The 17,701-nt window shown below is 39.1% G+C and overlaps 13 non-coding genes across 13 annotated transcripts; 8 read left to right on the top strand and 5 right to left on the bottom strand.

The window, feature by feature from the left end:
• The first annotated feature begins 1,088 nt into the window (after positions 1-1,088).
• On the top strand, positions 1,089-1,160 carry trnaq-cug (transfer RNA glutamine (anticodon CUG)). The gene has a single exon. It is a non-coding gene; the product is annotated as a tRNA-Gln (tRNA).
• Positions 1,161-2,003: 843 nt separating this feature from the next.
• trnap-agg (transfer RNA proline (anticodon AGG)) lies at positions 2,004-2,075 on the top strand. The gene has a single exon. It is a non-coding gene; the product is annotated as a tRNA-Pro (tRNA).
• Positions 2,076-2,992: 917 nt separating this feature from the next.
• Positions 2,993-3,064, bottom strand: trnaq-cug (transfer RNA glutamine (anticodon CUG)). The gene has a single exon. It is a non-coding gene; the product is annotated as a tRNA-Gln (tRNA).
• A 1,694-nt stretch (positions 3,065-4,758) lies between these two features.
• trnak-cuu (transfer RNA lysine (anticodon CUU)) lies at positions 4,759-4,831 on the top strand. The gene has a single exon. It is a non-coding gene; the product is annotated as a tRNA-Lys (tRNA).
• A 695-nt stretch (positions 4,832-5,526) lies between these two features.
• trnak-cuu (transfer RNA lysine (anticodon CUU)) lies at positions 5,527-5,599 on the top strand. The gene has a single exon. It is a non-coding gene; the product is annotated as a tRNA-Lys (tRNA).
• A 750-nt stretch (positions 5,600-6,349) lies between these two features.
• trnaq-cug (transfer RNA glutamine (anticodon CUG)) lies at positions 6,350-6,421 on the bottom strand. Its single transcript has one exon. It is a non-coding gene; the product is annotated as a tRNA-Gln (tRNA).
• Positions 6,422-7,162: 741 nt separating this feature from the next.
• trnaq-uug (transfer RNA glutamine (anticodon UUG)) lies at positions 7,163-7,234 on the top strand. The gene has a single exon. It is a non-coding gene; the product is annotated as a tRNA-Gln (tRNA).
• Positions 7,235-8,286: 1,052 nt separating this feature from the next.
• On the top strand, positions 8,287-8,359 carry trnak-cuu (transfer RNA lysine (anticodon CUU)). Its single transcript has one exon. It is a non-coding gene; the product is annotated as a tRNA-Lys (tRNA).
• A 1,731-nt stretch (positions 8,360-10,090) lies between these two features.
• On the bottom strand, positions 10,091-10,162 carry trnaq-cug (transfer RNA glutamine (anticodon CUG)). The gene has a single exon. It is a non-coding gene; the product is annotated as a tRNA-Gln (tRNA).
• A 1,092-nt stretch (positions 10,163-11,254) lies between these two features.
• On the top strand, positions 11,255-11,326 carry trnaq-uug (transfer RNA glutamine (anticodon UUG)). The gene has a single exon. It is a non-coding gene; the product is annotated as a tRNA-Gln (tRNA).
• A 1,816-nt stretch (positions 11,327-13,142) lies between these two features.
• On the bottom strand, positions 13,143-13,214 carry trnaq-uug (transfer RNA glutamine (anticodon UUG)). Its single transcript has one exon. It is a non-coding gene; the product is annotated as a tRNA-Gln (tRNA).
• Positions 13,215-14,557: 1,343 nt separating this feature from the next.
• On the bottom strand, positions 14,558-14,629 carry trnaq-cug (transfer RNA glutamine (anticodon CUG)). The gene has a single exon. It is a non-coding gene; the product is annotated as a tRNA-Gln (tRNA).
• Positions 14,630-14,912: 283 nt separating this feature from the next.
• On the top strand, positions 14,913-14,984 carry trnaq-uug (transfer RNA glutamine (anticodon UUG)). Its single transcript has one exon. It is a non-coding gene; the product is annotated as a tRNA-Gln (tRNA).
• The last annotated feature ends 2,717 nt before the right edge of the window (positions 14,985-17,701 follow it).

Below are 17,701 nucleotides of genomic sequence, written 5' to 3'. Positions count from 1 at the left end.
TTTTGATTGACTACCATTTTCATGCATAAATAAACTGAGGGTTTACCACCTCAGTCCTAGAACTAATAGAGCTCGTAAGTTGAGACACAACTGTATTTATTGCAGAGATTTTTATTGATCTCTTGAGTGTGTGATGTATGGAATATTGATGTAAAAGTTTAAAGTCACAAATGTAAAGATAAGTGTGTTTCTTTGAGGGAACAAGTTCTTACTAAAAACAGGACTTAAAAAACATATAAGAGCACAATTAGAAACTGGATTACAACATTTTACTTTTAAGCCAAATTTAGACTCATTCTTTTTTTCATGTGAAAATACTTAAAGGGAAGTTGAACTGAACACTAATCACTCTTAATGTCACAAGAAGGTTCCACCAAGACTTGAACTTGAATCACTGGATTCAGAGTGCAGAGTGCTAACCATTACACCATGGAACCTGTACATAAACAAGTAAATAAAGTGATCCAATAGTAAACAGTACTGATGAACTTTGATAGATTTTCATTGACACCTTGAGTGTAAGTTGTCAGGAAAATGGAGGGAAACGTTTAAATCAAGTCTAAAGTATAAAAAAAGACAAGACTTGTGACTGTGTGTACGAGGGGAAAAGTCATGACTGAAAACAGGAATTATAAACACAAGTACTCGTCCAAGTTCAATAAATCTCATGAAATGTGAGATTTTAATAAAGGACACAATCTGACATTGTGTCAAAACTTTTAACCATTTTTTAATTCATACCTGAAGAAAGCAGTGAATCCAAATTTGGGTTAAAAGTGCAAAGTTTTAACCCAGTTTCAGATTGTGTCCCCTATTAAAATCTCACATTTTATTTGAGATTTGTACAGCAATCATGTTGCAGGATTTGTTGGTCTTGGACAAGTCCTTGTGTTAAAATTATAATTCCTGTTTTCAGTCATGACTTTTCCCCTCGTACACACAGTCACAAGTCTTGTCTTTTTTTCAATTTTAGACTTGATTTAAACGTTTCCCTCCATTTTCCTGACAACTTACACTCAATACAACTCTATCAAAGTATATCAATACTGTGTACTGTAGGATCACATTGTTTTACATGTACATTTACAGGTTCCATGGTGTAATGGTTAGCACTCTGGACTCTGAATCCAGTGATCCAAGTTCAAGTCTTGGTGGAACCAACTTGTAAATATACAGTGTTCAGTATGATCCACCTGAATTTCTCTTACATGAAAAATAAATCAAAATGAAATTCAAGAATGTGTTAAAAGTGCAGTTTGGTATTATAGTCCGTAGTAAGAGTTAATATTTTCGCCACATTCATTTTCAGGGCTTGTTGGTCTATTCTAAAGAAATTCAATTTCCAGACAAGCACTTTTGTTTATAAGTCTTATTTATAATCAGATCATTTCTCCTGGTACACACAGTTGTTGTTACATTTGTGACTTTAGACTTGATTTTGATCATTTTTGCAGACATCACACACTCAAGGGATCAATGACAATCTATCAAATCCAATCAAGTACTGTGTACTGTAGGATCACATTGTTTTACATGTACATTTACAGGTTCCATGGTGTAATGGTTAGCACTCTGGACTCTGAATCCAGTGATCCAAGTCCTGGTGGAACCTTCTTGTAACATTGGAGTTAATTTAAATTTGGCTTAAAAGTACAGTGCTGTAGTCCAGTTTCTATCTGTGCTCTTATGTTTATAAGTCCTGTTTTTAGTAAGAACTTGTTCCCTCGTACACACACATGTCTTTACATTTGTGACTTTAAACTTTTTCATCAATATTCCATACATCACACATTCAAGAGATCAATAAAATCAATAACAATCTCCGAAATAAATTCAACTAACGAGCTCTATTAGTTCTAGGACTGAGGTGGTAAACCCCCAGTTTATTTATGCATGAAAATGGTAGTCAATCAAAATATGTGTTAAAAGCAAAGTTTCAGATTGTGGCCCCTATTAAAAGATTACAACATTTTTAAAAGATGTTTTCCATTTTTTTTTCTTAAGGCTTGTTGGTCTAGTCGTATGATTCTCGCTTAGGGTGCGAGAGGTCCCGGGTTCAATTCCCGGACAAGCCCTTATGTTTGCAAGTCCCATTTTTAATCATAACTTGTCTTTCTTGTACACACAGTTGTTGTCACATTTGTGACTTATCAAATACAGTGGTACCTACATTTATGACCACAGTTTGTTCTAGGACTGAGCTGGTAACCCTTAGTTCATCTATGTATGAACTTGTCAGTGGATCTAAGTAAGTATAAAAGTGCAAAGCGTTTCAGATTGTTTCCCTATTAAAATCTCACAATTCATAACATTTGTTGGTAAATCTCTTTCCAGGACCTCTTAGTATCGTCGTATCCTTCTTGCTCAGAGTGTGAGAGATGGTCTGGGTTTAAATCCTGGACAAGCTTTTATGTCTTTAAGTCCTGTTTTCAGTCATTACTTTTTATCTCGTACACACATAATCATATTTATTTCTACTTTTGACTGTGAACTTCATTGTAAACTATTTTTATCCTATTTTCTGAGGGTACGGACTAAATCAATCAATGAAAAATGTCTACTTAAATACTGCAAGTTGAATCCACCAAGACTTGAACTTGGATCACTGGATTTCTTCGGCGTATGAATTTTGCCAAAGAAATTCAAACCACGAGACGGTGTGACACTTCAAATAAATCAATTAAAAAAACTGTAACAATGTGCAAGTTCGCATTTTCTGTTGAATTCACTTTATTAGTAATATTTTTTTTTGTACAGTAATATTATGTAGCTTAGAAAGTTTAAAATCAAGTTTAAAATCACATAAAAAGACAACTGTGTGTACGTGGGAAAAAGGTAGGAATAAAAACATGACTCATAAACATATAAGGGACACAATCCGAAAATGGACAAGGAACTATTCTTCACAGAAATGTTGTTTATTTGCATTTTTCACAGAAGCATTAATCAAGTGACAGTGATACTGAACACTTTTCACTCTAAGGTTACAAGAAGGTTCCACCAAGACTTGAACTTGGATCACTGGATTCAGAGTCCAGAGTGCTAACCATTACACCATGGAACCTGTAAATGTACGTGTAAAACAATGTGATCCTACAGTACACAGTACTTGATTGGATTTGATAGATTGTCATTGATCCCTTGTGTGTGTGATGTCTGAAAAACATAGGTCGAAGTTTAAAATCAAGTTTTAGGTCAAAAGTAAAAGTAAATATGACTAAGTGAGTACGAGGTACAAAGTACTGACTGAAAACAGGACTTGAACACTTTAGAGATTGTCCAGGATTTGATACCAGGGTCTCTCATACCTTAAGCAAAAATACAGGAGTGGACCAACAAGACCTGGAACAAGTCCATCCATCATCTTCCGCTTATTTGAGGTAGGGTCGCGGGGGCAACAGCCTAAGCAGGGAAACCCAGACTTCCCTCTCCCCAGCCACTTCGTCTAGCTCTTCCCGGGGGATCCCGAGGCGTTCCCAGGCCAGCCGGGAGACATAGTCTTCCCAACGTGTCCTGGGTCTTCCCCGTGGCCTCCTACCGGTTGGACGTGCCCTAAACACCTCCCTAGGGAGGCGTTCGGGTGGCATCCTGACCAGATGCCCGAACCACCTCATCTGGCTCCTCTCGATGTGAAGGAGCAGCGGCTTTACTTTGAGCTCCTCCCGGATGGCAGAGCTTCTCACCCTATCTCTAAGGGAGAGCCCCGCCACACGGCGGAGGAAACTCAATTCGGCCGCTTTTACCCGTGATCTTATCCTTTCGGTCATGACCCAAAGCTCATGACCATAGGTGAGGGTGGGAACGTAGATCGACCGGTATATTGAGAGCTTTGCTTTCCGGCTCAGCTCCTTCTTCACCACAACGGATCGGTACAACGTCCGCATTACTGAAGACGCCGCACCGATCCGCCTGTCGATCTCACGATCCACTCTTCCCCCACTCGTGAACAAGACTCCTAGGTACTTGAACTCCTCCACTTGGGGCAGGGTCTCCTCCCCAACAAGTCTTTCTAGAAAATCTCATGAAACGTCAGATTTTAATAGGGGACACAATCTGAGAATTCATATATGTTTGAGTCCTTTCTTTATTCATAGTCATGTTTGGATCAGCTAGTACTTTTCAATATATATTCTGTATACCAGTTTCTCTTTGTCTACAGAAGTTTGTATTGTTTTAGTCATTGGAATGTGAAAGGGATACATCCCCCTCTTTATTCCTATTCTGTCTTGATGGTCCTTCTTACTCAGCATAGAAATAAACTGAGGGTTTACCACCTCAGTCCTAGAACAAATAGAGCTCGTAAGTTGAGACACAACTGTATTTATTTCGGATGTTTTTATTGATCTCTTGAGTGTTTGATGTAAGGAATATTAAATGGCTCAACCCAAAACGCTGCAAAATGAAACAACGCAAGATGAAATGCGGACAACACGAAATGTCGTGGCACGAAACATCGCAACAGTAACAATCATTCATCAAGGTAGAGCATGAGACTCTTAATCTCAGAATCGCGGGTTCGAGCCCCACATTGGGCGGTTGAATTTTGCCAAGGAAATTCAACACGAGACAGTGTGACACTTCAAATAAATCAATAAAAAAAACTGTAACAATACGCGAGTTTGCATTCTTCTACTAACTAAAATGGCTCAACCCAAAACGCTGCAACATGAAATGCCGACAACACGAAAAGTCGCAATACAAAATGCTACATGAATATTTTTGTACAGTCACGATTAATTTTCAAGGTAAAAAATGCAGGCCCGGCTAGCTCAGTCGGTAGAGCATGAGACTCTTAATCTCAGGGTCGTGGGTTCGAGCCCCACGTTGGGCGGTTAAATTTTTTTCCAAGGATATTCAACACAAACACGGCCACACTTCTAATAAATAAACAAAAACCTTTAAAAATGCTGCAACATGAAACAACGCAACATGAAATGCCGACAACACGAAATGTCGTGGCACGAAACGTCGCAACACGAAAAGCTGCAACAGCTGTGACACCAAACGGGGCAACATGAAATAGCGCCACCCAAATCATCCATCCATCCATTTTCTACCGCTTATTCCCTTTCGAGGTCGCGGGGGGCGCTGGCGCCTATCTCAGCTACAATCGGGCGGAAGGCAGGGTACACCCTGGACAAGTCGCCACCTTATCGCAGGGCCAACACAGATAGACAGACAACACTCACACTCACATTCACACACTAGGGCCAATTTAGTGTTGCCAATCAACCTATCCCCAGGTGCATGTCTTTGGAGGTGGGAGGAAGCCGGAGTACCCGGAGGGAACCCACGCATTCACGGGGAGAACATGCAAACTCCACACAGAAAGATCCGAGCCTGGATTTGAACCCAGGACTGCAGGAACTTCGTATTGTGAGGCAGACGCACTAACCCCTCTGCCACCGTGAAGCCCCGCCACCCAAATCATGAAACATCATAACACAAAACGCCATCAACACGAAACATTGTAACACAAAATGCTACATGTACAGTAATCATCACTTATCACGGTTCTCCAGGCAGGCCCAGCTAGCTCAGTCGGTAGGGCACGAGACTCTTAATCTCAGGGTCGTGGGTTCGAGCCCCACGTTGGGCGGTTAAATTTTTTTCCAAGGAAATTCAACACAAACACGGCCACACTTCTAATAAATAAACAAAAACCTGTAACGATGTGCAAAATGCTGCAACATGAAACAACGCAACATGAAATGCCGACAACACGAAATGTCGCGGCACGAAACGTCACAACACGAAATGCTGTGACACCAAACGGCGCAACATGAAATAGCGCGACCCAAATCATGAAACATCATAACACAAAACACTGTCAACAAGAAACGTTGCAACACAAAATGCTACATGAACATTTTCGAACGGTATCACTCCCTTATCAAGGTTCTCCAGGCTAACTCAGTCGGTAGAGCATGAGACTCTTATTCTCAGGGTCGTGGGTTCGAGCCCCACGTTGGGCGTTGGAATTTTGCCAAAGAAATTCAATTAACGAGACGGTGCGACACTTCAAATAAATCAACTAAAAAAACTGTAACAATGTGCGAGTTCGCATTCTTCTGTTAAATTCACTTTATTAATAATAATTTTCTTTTTGTACAGTAATAATATGTAGCTTAGAAAGTTTAAAATCAAGTTTAAAATCACATAAGAAGACAACTGTGTGTACGAGGGAAAAAGGTAGGAATAAAAACATGACTCATAAACATATAAGGGACACAATCTGAAAATGGACAAGGAACTATTCTGCACAGAAATGTTGTTTATTTGCATTTTTCACAGAAGCATTAATCAAACGACAGTGATACTGAATTCTTTTCACTCCAAGGTTACAAGAAGGTTCCACCAAGACTTGAACTTGGATCACTGGATTCAGAGTCCAGAGTGCTAACCATTACACCATGGAAACTGTAAATGTACATGTAAAACAATGTGATCATACAGTACACAGTACTTGATTGGATTTGATAGATTGTCATTGATCCCTTGTGTGTGTGATGTCTGAAAAACATAGGTCGAAGTTTAAAATCAAGTTTTAGGTCAAAAGTAAAAATAAATATGACTAAGTGAGTACGAGGTACAAAGTACAGGACTTAAAAACTTTAGAGCTTGTCCAGGATTTGATACCAGGGTCTCTCATACCTTAAGCAAAAATACAGGAGTGGACCAACAGGACCTGGAACAAGCCTTTCCAGAAAATCTAATGAAACGTCATATTTTAATAGGGGACACAATCTGAAACTTGATTACTTTATTGCATTTTTATACTTATTGATCCCTTGAGTGTGTGATGTTTGAAAAAAAAAAATGTTCAAATCAAGCCTAAAGTCACAAATACAATGACAACTGTGTGAATGAGGAAGAAAGTTATGATTGCAAAAAGGAGTACTAAAGAGGGCTTGTCCGGGAATTGAACCCCTGACCTCTTGCACCCGAAGCAAGAATCATACGACTAGACCAACAAGCCCTGCATACATATTTGCCCAATTAATATCATGAAATGTGAAATTAGAGGACACAATCTGAAATGTTGTGGTAAACTTTTGACCAACATTTTAATTTACTACCATTTTCATGAACAAATGTCAAACAACATCTCTTATATCCAATCAAGTACTCTTTACTGCAGGATAATTTTGGTAAGCTTACAGGTTCCGTGGTGTAATGGTTAGCAGTCTGGACTTTGAATCCAGTGATCCAAGTTCAAGTCTTGGTGGAACCAACTTCCTGTATTTTAGTGTCAAATTGTTCAGTAATAATAGATTTTAATGGATCCCTTGAATGTGTGATGTCTGAAAAATTGTTCAAAATCAAGTCTGAAGTCACAAATGTAACGATACATGTTTGTACCAGGGAAATATTAGATTGGATATATAGCACCCGAACTGAGAATCATACGACGAGACCAACAAGGCCTTTAAAATAACTTTACATAAATTTTTAAAAAATGTAACATTTTATTGGTGACACTATTTGAAACTGTGCTTTTAACACATATTTTGATTGACTACCATTTTCATGCATAAATAAACTTAGGGTTTACGACCTCTGTCCTAGAACTAATAGAGCTCGTAAGTTGAGACACAACTGTATTTATTTCAGAGTTTTTTATTGATGTCTTGAGTGTGTGATGTATGGAATATTAAATGGCAAAAGCCCAAAATGCTCCACCCGAAAACTAAAATGGCTCAACCCAAAACGCTGCAACATGAAACAACCCAACTTCAAATAAATCAATTATAAAACTGTAACGATATACGAGTTGGCATTCTTCTACTAACTAAAATGGCTCAACCCAAAACGCTGACAACACGAAACGTCGCAATACAAAATGCTACAACAGCTGCAACACCAAATGACGCAACATGACTGTAACACAAAACACCATCAACACGAAACAATACAACACAAAATGCTACATGAATATTTTTGTACAGTGACGATTAATTACCAGAATAAATGATGTGAACCCGGCTAGCTCAGTCGGTTGAGCATGAGACTCTTAATCTCAGGGTTGTGGGTTCGAGCCCTACGTTGGGTGGTTGATTTTTTCGCCAAGGAAATTCAGTACGAGACAATGCGACACTTACAATAATAAAAAAAAAAAAATCTGTAACGATGTGCAAAACGCTGCAATATGAAATGCAGAAAAACATGAAAAAGTGCGGCCCAAATCATGAAACATTGTAACACAAAACACGAAACGTTCCGACACAAAATGCTACATGAATATTTTTGTATGGTAACAATCACTCCTCAAGGGTCTTTATGTGGGCCCGGCTAGCTCAGTCGGTAGAGCATGAGACTCTTAATCTCAGGGTCGTGGGTTTGAGCCCCACGTTGGGCGATTATATTTTGCCGAGGAAGTCCAACATGAGACGGTGCTCCACTTCTCATAAATCAATAAAAAAACTATCGCGATGTGCAAGTTTGCATTCTTCTGCTAAACTCCATCCATCCATCCATTTTCTACCGCTTATTCCCTTTCGGGGTCGCGGGGGGCGCTGGCGCCTATCTCAGCTACAATCGGGCGGAAGGCGGGGTACACCCTGGACAAGTCGCCACCTCATCGCAGGGCCAACACAGATAGACAAACAACATTCACACTCACATTCACACACTAGGGACCATTTAGTGTTGCCAATCAACCTATCCCCAGGTGCATGTCTTTGGAAGTGGGAGGAAGCCGGAGTACCCGGAGGGAACCCACGCATTCACGGGGAGAACATGCAAACTCCACACAGAAAGATCCCGAGCCTGGATTTGAACCCAGGACTGCAGGACCTTCGTATTGTGAGGCAGACGCACTAACCCCTCTGCCACCGTGAAGCCCTCTGCTAAACTCACTTAATTAATAATATTTTTCTTTTTGTACAGTAATAATCAATAAATAGTGCATATGTAGCTAAGAAACGCCGCAGCACGTAACAAAGTGACATGAATCGCATCAAACTTATATGACAAAAGCCCAAAATGCTGCACCCGAAAACTAAAATGGCTCAACCCAAAACGCTGCAACATGAAACAACGCAACATGAAATGCCGAAAACACGAAATGTCGTGGCACGAAACATCGCAACACGAAAAGCTGCAACAGCTGTGACACTAAACGGGGCAACATGAAATAGCGCCACCCAAATCATGAAACATCATAACACAAAACCCCATCAACACGAAACGTTGCAACACAAAATGCTACATGGACATTTTTGTACAGTATCAATCACTTATCACAGTTCTGGATTTGGCTCAGTCGGTAGAGCATGAGACTCCTAATCTCAGGGTTGTTGGTTCGAGCCCCACGTTAGGTGTTTGAATTTTGCCAAAGAAATTCATATCACGAGACGGTGCGACACTTCAAATAATCCATCCATCCATCCATTTTCTACCGCTTATTCCCTTTCGGGGTCGCGGGGGGCGCTGGCGCCTATCTCAGCTACAATCGGGCAGAAGGCGGGGTACACCCTGGACAAGTCGCCACCTCATCACAGGGCCAACACAGATAGACAGACAACATTCACACTCACATTCACACACTAGGGCCAATTTAGTGTTGCCAATCAACCTATCCCCAGGTGCATGTCTTTGGAAGTGGGAGGAAGCCGGAGTAACCGGAGGGAACCCACGCATTCACGGGGAGAACATGCAAACTCTACACAGAAAGATCCTCAGCCTGGAATTGAACCCAGGACTGCAGGACCTTCGTATTGTAAGGCAGACGCACTAACCCCTCTGCCACCGTGAAGCCCCACTTCAAATAAATCAATTCAAATAACTGTAACGATGTGCGAGTTCGCACTCTTCTGTTGAATTCACTTTATTAATTTTTTTTTTTTTCGAACAGTCATAATATGTATTTTAGAAAGTTTAAAATCAAGTTTAAAATCACATAAAAAGACAACTGTGTGTACGAGGTAAAAAGGTAGGAATAAAAACATGACTCATAAACATATAAGGGACACAATCTGAAAATGGACAAGGAACTATTTTTCACGGAAATAATGTTATTTGCATTTTTCACAGAAGCATGAATCAAATGACAGTGATACTGAACACTTTTCGCTTCATTGTTTCAATTTGGTTCCACCAAGACTTGAACTTGGATCACTGGATTCAGAGTCCAGAGTGCTAACCATTACACCATGGAACCTGTGTACAAACCACTAAATAAAGTGATCCAACAGTAAACAGTATTGATGAAATGTGATTAAATCTCATTGACACCTTGAGTGTAAGTTGTCAGAAAAATGGAGGGAAACGTTTAAATCAAGTCTAAAGTAAAAAAAAAAAAAGACAAGACTTGTGACTGTGTGTACGAGGGGAAAAGTCATGACTGAAAACAGGAATTATAAACACAAGTGCTCGTCCAAGTTCAATAAATCTCATGACATTTGAGATTTTAATAAGGGACACGATCTGACATTGTGTCAAAACTTTTAACCATTTTTTAATTCATACCTGAAGGAAGCAGTGAATCCAAATTTGGGTTAAAAGTGCAAAGTTTTAACCCAGTTTCAGATTGTGTCCCCTATTAGAACCTCACATTTTATTAGAGATTTGTTCGGCAATCCTGTTGTATGGTTTGTTGGTCTTGGACAAGTCCTTGTGTTAAAATTATAACTCCTGTTTTCAGTCATGACTTTTCCCCTCGTACACCAGGGGTGTCACTAGACCTAATACTGTACTGGGGCACACCTGGGGCACACATAATTCATGTGAGCGTGCAAAGCGCGGAAGCAAAAACGTTTTTAGCACTTATTTATCATAAAAAATACATAAATAGTGCTTTAAACTATGAAATCATACCAGATTATGTTGTATGGATCTTTGATCTCTCATCCTCTCTCTCTCTCTAACAATCTCTCTCTCTTTCTCTCTCTCTCAACTGAAGTCTCGATCCACACGTGAATAAATTACCATATTAATTAACCATGTGCTCATTGTTACGTGGAGTGAATACAGTAGCAAACAATTACCATACTAAGTAGTATGTGCGCTGTTGTCTATGTTATGTAGACTTAAAACTCTGAAGCGTTTTTTTTTATTGGTGAAATTTTTACTGGGGCACTGCAGATCAACAGTGGGACACGTGCCCCAGTGAAATCTGTCTAGCGACGCCCCAGTCGTACACTCAGTCACAAGTCTTGTCTTTTTTTCACTTAAACTTGATTTAAACGTTTCCCTACATTTTCCTGACACCTTACACTCAAGGTGTCAATTTGCTTTTACCTGTGTAGATACAGGTTCCATGGTGTAATGGTTAGCACTCTGGACTTTGAATCCAGTGATCCAAGTTCAAGTCTTGGTGGAACCAACTTGTAAAATGTTTGTGTTCAGTATGATCCATTTGATTATCTCTTCAATGAAAGATAAATCAAATTTAAATTCAGGATTGTGTTAAAAGTGCAGTTTGGTATTGTGGTCGGTAGTAAAAGTTTATATATTCGCCACATTCATTTTCAGGGCTTGTTGGTCTATTCTAAAGAAATTCAATTTCCAGACAAGCCTTTGTGTTTATAAGTCTTATTTACAATCAGAACTTTTCTACTAGTACACACAGTTGTTGTTACATTTGTGACTTTAGACTTGATTTTGATTATTTTTGCAGACATCACACACTGAAGGGATCAATGACAATCTTTCAAATCCAATCAAGTACTTTGTACTGTAGGATCACATTGTTTTACATGCACATCCATGGTGTAATGGTTTGCACTCTGGACTCTGAATCCAGTGATCCAAGTTCAAGTCTTGGTGGAACTTTCTTGTGATATTGGAGTGAGTTAAAATGTGGCTTGAAAGTACAGTGTTGTAGTCCAGTTTCTATCTGTTCTCTTATGTTTATAAGTCCTGTTTTGAGTAAGAACTTGTTCCCTCGTACACACAAATGTTTTTACATTTGTGATTTTAAACTTTTCCCTTAGTATTCCATACATCACACACTCAAGAGTTTAATAAAATCAATAAAAATCTCTGAAATAAATACAGTTGTGTCTCAACTTACGAGCTCTATTAGTTCTAGGACTGAGGTGGTAAACCCTCAGTTTATTTATGCATGCAAATGGTAGTCAATCAAAATATGTGTTAAAAGCACAGTTTCAGATTGTGGCTCCTAATAAAAGATTAAAACATTTTTAAAAGATGTTTGCCATTATGTTTTTACGGCTTGTTGGTCTAGTAATATGATTCTCGCTTAGGGTGCGAGACGTCCTGGGTTCAATTCCGGACAAGCCCTTATGTTTATAAGTCCTATTTTTAATCATAACTTGTCTTTCTTGTACACACAGTTGTTGTTACATTCGAGATTTATCAAATACAGTGGTACCTACATTTATGACCACAGTTTGTTCTAGGACTGAGCTGGTAACCCTTAGTTCATCTATGTATGAACATGTCAGTGAATATTAATTAGTATAAAAGTGCAAAGAGTTAATCAAGTTTCAGATTGTGTCCCCTATTAAAATCTCACAATTCATAACATCCATCCATCCATTTTCTACCGCTTAGTCCCTTTCGGGGTCGCGGGGGGCGCTGGCGCCTATCTCAGCTACAATCGGGCGGAAGGCAGGGTACACCCTGGACAAGTCGCCACCTCATCGCAGGGCCAACACAGATAGACAGACAACATTCACACTCACATTCACACACTAGGGCCAATTTAGTGTTGCCAATCAACTTATCCCCAGGTGCATGTCTTTGGAAGTGGGAGGAAGCCGGAGTACCCGGAGGGAACCCACGCATTCACGGGGAGAACATGCAAACTCCACACAGAAAGATCCCGAGCCTGGATTTGAACCCAGGACTGCAGGACCTTCGTATTGTGAGGAAGACGCACTAACCCCTCTCCCACCGTGAAGCCCACAATTCATAACATTTGTTGGTAAATCTCGTTCCAGGTACTCTTAGTATCATCGTATTCTTCTTGTTCAGAGTGTGAGAGATGGTCTGTGTTCAAATCCTGGACAAGCTTTCATGTCTTTAAGTCCTGTTTTCAGTCATTACTTTTATCTCATGCACACATAGTTATATTTCTTTCGACTGTGAACTTCATTGTACACTATTTTTAGCTTATTTTCTGAGGGTATGCACTAAAGCAATCAATGAGTATTGTCCACTTAAATACTGCAAGTTGGTTCCACCAAGACTTGAATTTGGATCACTAGATTCAAAGTCCAGAGTGCTAACCATTACACCATGGAACCTACACAATCCTAAAATTATTTTAACACAAGGACTTGCCCAAGATCAATAAACCCTGCAAAAGAATTTTGATTGATTGAAACGTTCATTAGTAGATTCCACAGTACAGTACATATTCCGTACAATTGACCACTAAATGGCAACACCCGAATATGTTTTTCAACTTGTTTAAGTCGGGGTCCACGTTAATCAATTCATGGATTACTGAACAAATATTTAATAGGGGATACAATCTTTTAACTATAAATAAAATTCACTACCATCTTCATGCACAAATAAATAAGGGTTTCCAAAATCAGTCCTAGAACAAATAGAGTTTGTAAATTGAGAACCAACTGTACCAATTTTGTAGATTTTCATTGATCCCTTGATTCTGTGCCCTCTGGAAAAGTAAAATAAAAGTTCAAAACCAAGTCTAGAGTCACAAATGTAACAACAAGTGTGTGTACGAGGGACAGATCCATGATTGAAAACAAGTCTTGAGAACATATAGGGGACACAATCTGAAACTGGGTTAAAACTGTAATGGTTAGCACCCTGGACTTTGAATCCAGTGATCCAAGTTCAAGTCTTGGTGGAACCAACTTGCATTAGTTAAGTGGGAACTAAGGAATACCGTTGGGTTATTATGGATCCCTCGAGTGTGTGATGTCTCATAAAATGTTCCAAATCAGGTCTAACATCACAAATGTAACAACAACTCTATGTATGAGGAGGAAAGTTATAATTGAAAAGAGGATTTATGAATATACGACTTCTCACACCCGAAGACTAAAAAGCCCTGAAAACTAATGTGTCAAATATCTTCCATCCATCCATCCATTTTCTACCGCTTATTCCCTTTCGGGGTCGCGGGGGGCGCTGGCGCCTATCTCAGCTACAATCGGGCGGAAGGCGGGGTACACCCTGGACAAGTCGCCACCTCATCGCAGGGCCAACACAAATAGACAACATTCACACTCACATTCACACACTAGGGCCAATTTAGTGTTGCCAATCAACCTATCCCCAGGTGCATGTCTTTGGAAGTGGGAGGAAGCCGGAGTACCCGGAGGGAACCCACGCATTCACGGGGAGAACATGCAAACTCCACACAGAAAGATCCCGAGCCTGGATTTGAACCCAGGACTGCAGGAACTTCGTATCTTGAATTTTTAAAAATATTTTAATAGGGGACACAATCTAAAACTGACAAACGATGTGACTAAAAACAGGACTTATAAACATATAAGGAGCACAATCTGAAACTGCAGTACAACATTGTACTTTTTAGCTAATTTTGGATTCACTCTCTTTTTTTTTAAATATTCAATGGGTAATCACCAATCACTCTAATGTTACAAGAAGGTTCCACCAAGACTTGAACTTGGATCACTGGATTCAGAGTCCAGAGTGCTAACCATTACACCATGGAACCTGTAAATGTACATGTAAAACAATGTGATCCTACAGTACACAGTACTTGATTGGATTTGATAGATTGTCATTGATCCCTTGAGTGTGTGATGTCAAAATAAAGGAGACACAAGTTCAAAATTAAGTTCACAGTCAAAAATTTAACCTGCGGGAAAGTCGTCAGCTTGAAGCATCCCTCTGTCTCGGATTCTTAGTATACTACCATTTTCATGAAAAAATATCAAACAAATCTGTTATATCCAATCAAGTAATGTTTACTGCATGGTAAGTTGGAGGATTATACAGTTTCCATGGTGTAATGGTAAGCACTCTGGACTTTGAATCCAGTGATCCAAGTTCAAGTTTTGGTGGAACCAACTTGCATTAAAACAAAATACAAAGAAAACAGACTTGCTTCAGCAGCACATTACTGGTCCTGAAGTTGTAGGAGATGTCTAGTAAGGTCACGAGGAATACCAAACATGGTAAAAAATGCACATTTTTATTTTTATTTTTATTAAATCAACACAAAAACCCACAAGATACACTTTCCATCAGTGCATCAACCCCCCAAAGAAAACCCCTCCCTCCCCCATTCACACCCAGCCACACCCACTCACACAAAAATCGGTTGTTTCTTTCTGCTACCAAAATGCTGGTTCCCACAACATATATAACACAGTCCACAAGGGACACAGTCCCTGAGACACACATGATTGTGTGTGTCGCCGGTCCACTAACACTATCATTAATTACTATTTTTTATGTAATTGTTTTATATGATTTTACTTTCTTTTTTATCCCAAAAAATTTCATTGTTTTCCTTTTTTTTTAATCTCATTTTATTTTATTAAAAAAATAAAAAATAAAAAAAATAACCTTATCTTCATCAGACCAGGTTGTTAATGGAATTAGAATTGTCTAAAAGGTTTTTAAAACCAGGTCCAGTCCAGACATGTCAAAGTGGGCTCAGCAACACACACCCTCATCCATGTACAAAAGGGGTGCCCATTACGTCGATCGCGAGCTAACAGTCGACCGCGGGGGGTGTGTCAGTCGATCTCCAGCCAGGCTTTTAAAAAAAATAGACCTAAAAATGAGTGATCATCAATCTTCACCAAGACGTCACTTAAATGACATTCACGGTACCGGATGGTCTTGTGAGATGACGCTGGCTGCTGCAAGATCATTATTATGAAAATATGACCGAGAGGAAGGCGAGAAACACTTTTTATTTCAACAGACTCTCGCGCCGTACCTTCCGTCAAAACTCTAAAGGCCGACTGCACATTTCCTATCTTCACAATAAAAGCCCTGCTTCATGCTGCCTGCGCTAACTAAATACAGAGTCTAGGAAAACTGGCGTGCACAAGCGATCCCTCAGAAAGCTGGCGTGCACATCACTTGTGCACGCCAGCTTTCCGAGACTCTTATTTTCTTAGCGCAGGCAGCATGAAGCAGGGCTTTTATTGTGAAGATAGGAAATGTGCAGTCGGCCTTTAGAGTTTTGACAGAAGGGACGGCGCGAAAGTCTGTTGAAATAAAAATTGTTTCTCGCCTTCCTCTCTGTCATTTTTTCATAATAATGAACTGGCAGCAGCCAGCGTCATCTCACAAGACCCTCGGGTGCCGTGAATGTCAATCAAGCAAGCTATGGAAATTGCCGCCAATGTTTTTCTTGTAAAGTGTATGGAAGCTGGATGAATTAGATGCCAAAAACCAACCACTTTCATGTGGTGTTGTACAGAAAGGACAACTTTTTTTCTCTTCCATTTGAAAATGTGGGCGTTATCATCATTACTGTCTGATTCCAATCAATGCAAGTCATCAGAATCAGGTAATACACCAACTTATATTCTTGTCTTCGTGAAAGAAAGACATCTATATGTGTTACACATGCTTGTATTATCATTAAACACATTTAACTTGTTTACAAAAATGTCTCTTTCATAAATAAATAAATATAAATGATATATATAAATGACGTAGATCCCCTCGAGTTGGTCAATTGAAAAGTAGCTCGCCTGCAGAAAAAGTGTGGGCACCCCTGATGTACAACAACAAAAATTAGGGAAACAACAAATTGCATATAAGTTATAAACAAAATTACATTTTCATAAAAAGCATTTGTGTATAGTCCATATTATGTCCAAGTCAGAATCAACACACACCTTCATTTTGTACACTCAAAAATAGGGAACACAACAACAGATAGCATATATGTTGCTGTTGTTGCATATCTATAAACATTATTACATTTTCATAATAAGCCTTTAAGGATTTCCCATCTTTTTAAAAATAAACCTTTTACCAAGTACTATAATTAAATTGACTAAGTCATGCTTGTCAATAAACTCTCCTAAAATAACAGAAACTATATCAAGCTTCATAAACAAACCAATCCTTGAACACGTTTTTTCAACTTCCACCCAAAAAGAAGACACAAAATGACAATACCAAAACAAATGCAGGGTGGATTCAGATTCCTGACAGCAAAAGCGGCAATCATCTGACTCAGTCATATTCCATAGTTTTAACATTTCCCCGTGGGTAAGAAGTTATAAATAATTTTAATTTGAAAATAACGGTTTTGCACATCGATGGTAGTTTTGTAGATTAGTTTGAATATGGCATCCCATGGCAATGGGCAGTCAAAGAAGTCCTCCCATTTTCCATATGTGTTATATGGGACAGCCTTCAAAGACTTCTTTATTAAATAAAAATTAAATATTTTTTTATTAATTTTAGTTCCTTTTTGCCAATTAGAATTTCTTATTAGAGGTTTACAAACTAGTAATTTAGTAGTTCCATAATTAATTATTTGTTTCCATCTTTTCCTAATTACTCCAGTTAGTTGATTAAAATTTCGTGAAGGGTGGACCTTTACAAAAAAATTCAAGAACAGACTTGCTTCAGCAGCACAATAGTGGTCCTGTAGTTGTAGGAGATGTATCAAAACATCATCAGGAGTCCCGATAAAACCCGAAAACAGCAGAAAAAGGAATTTTTAGGAAAACTTTCTGTTGCTAAAATGTCAAAAGGGAGGATTCCTACACTAAAATTCAAAACCACAGACTTGTTTTAGCGCCACAAT

Source organism: Nerophis ophidion, linkage group LG11, assembly GCF_033978795.1.
Source record: "Nerophis ophidion isolate RoL-2023_Sa linkage group LG11, RoL_Noph_v1.0, whole genome shotgun sequence".
In the NCBI taxonomy this organism is placed as follows: domain Eukaryota; kingdom Metazoa; phylum Chordata; class Actinopteri; order Syngnathiformes; family Syngnathidae; genus Nerophis; species Nerophis ophidion.
The sequence above is the reverse complement of the archived record's forward strand: the minus strand, read 5'-3'. Positions and strand labels throughout refer to the sequence as shown.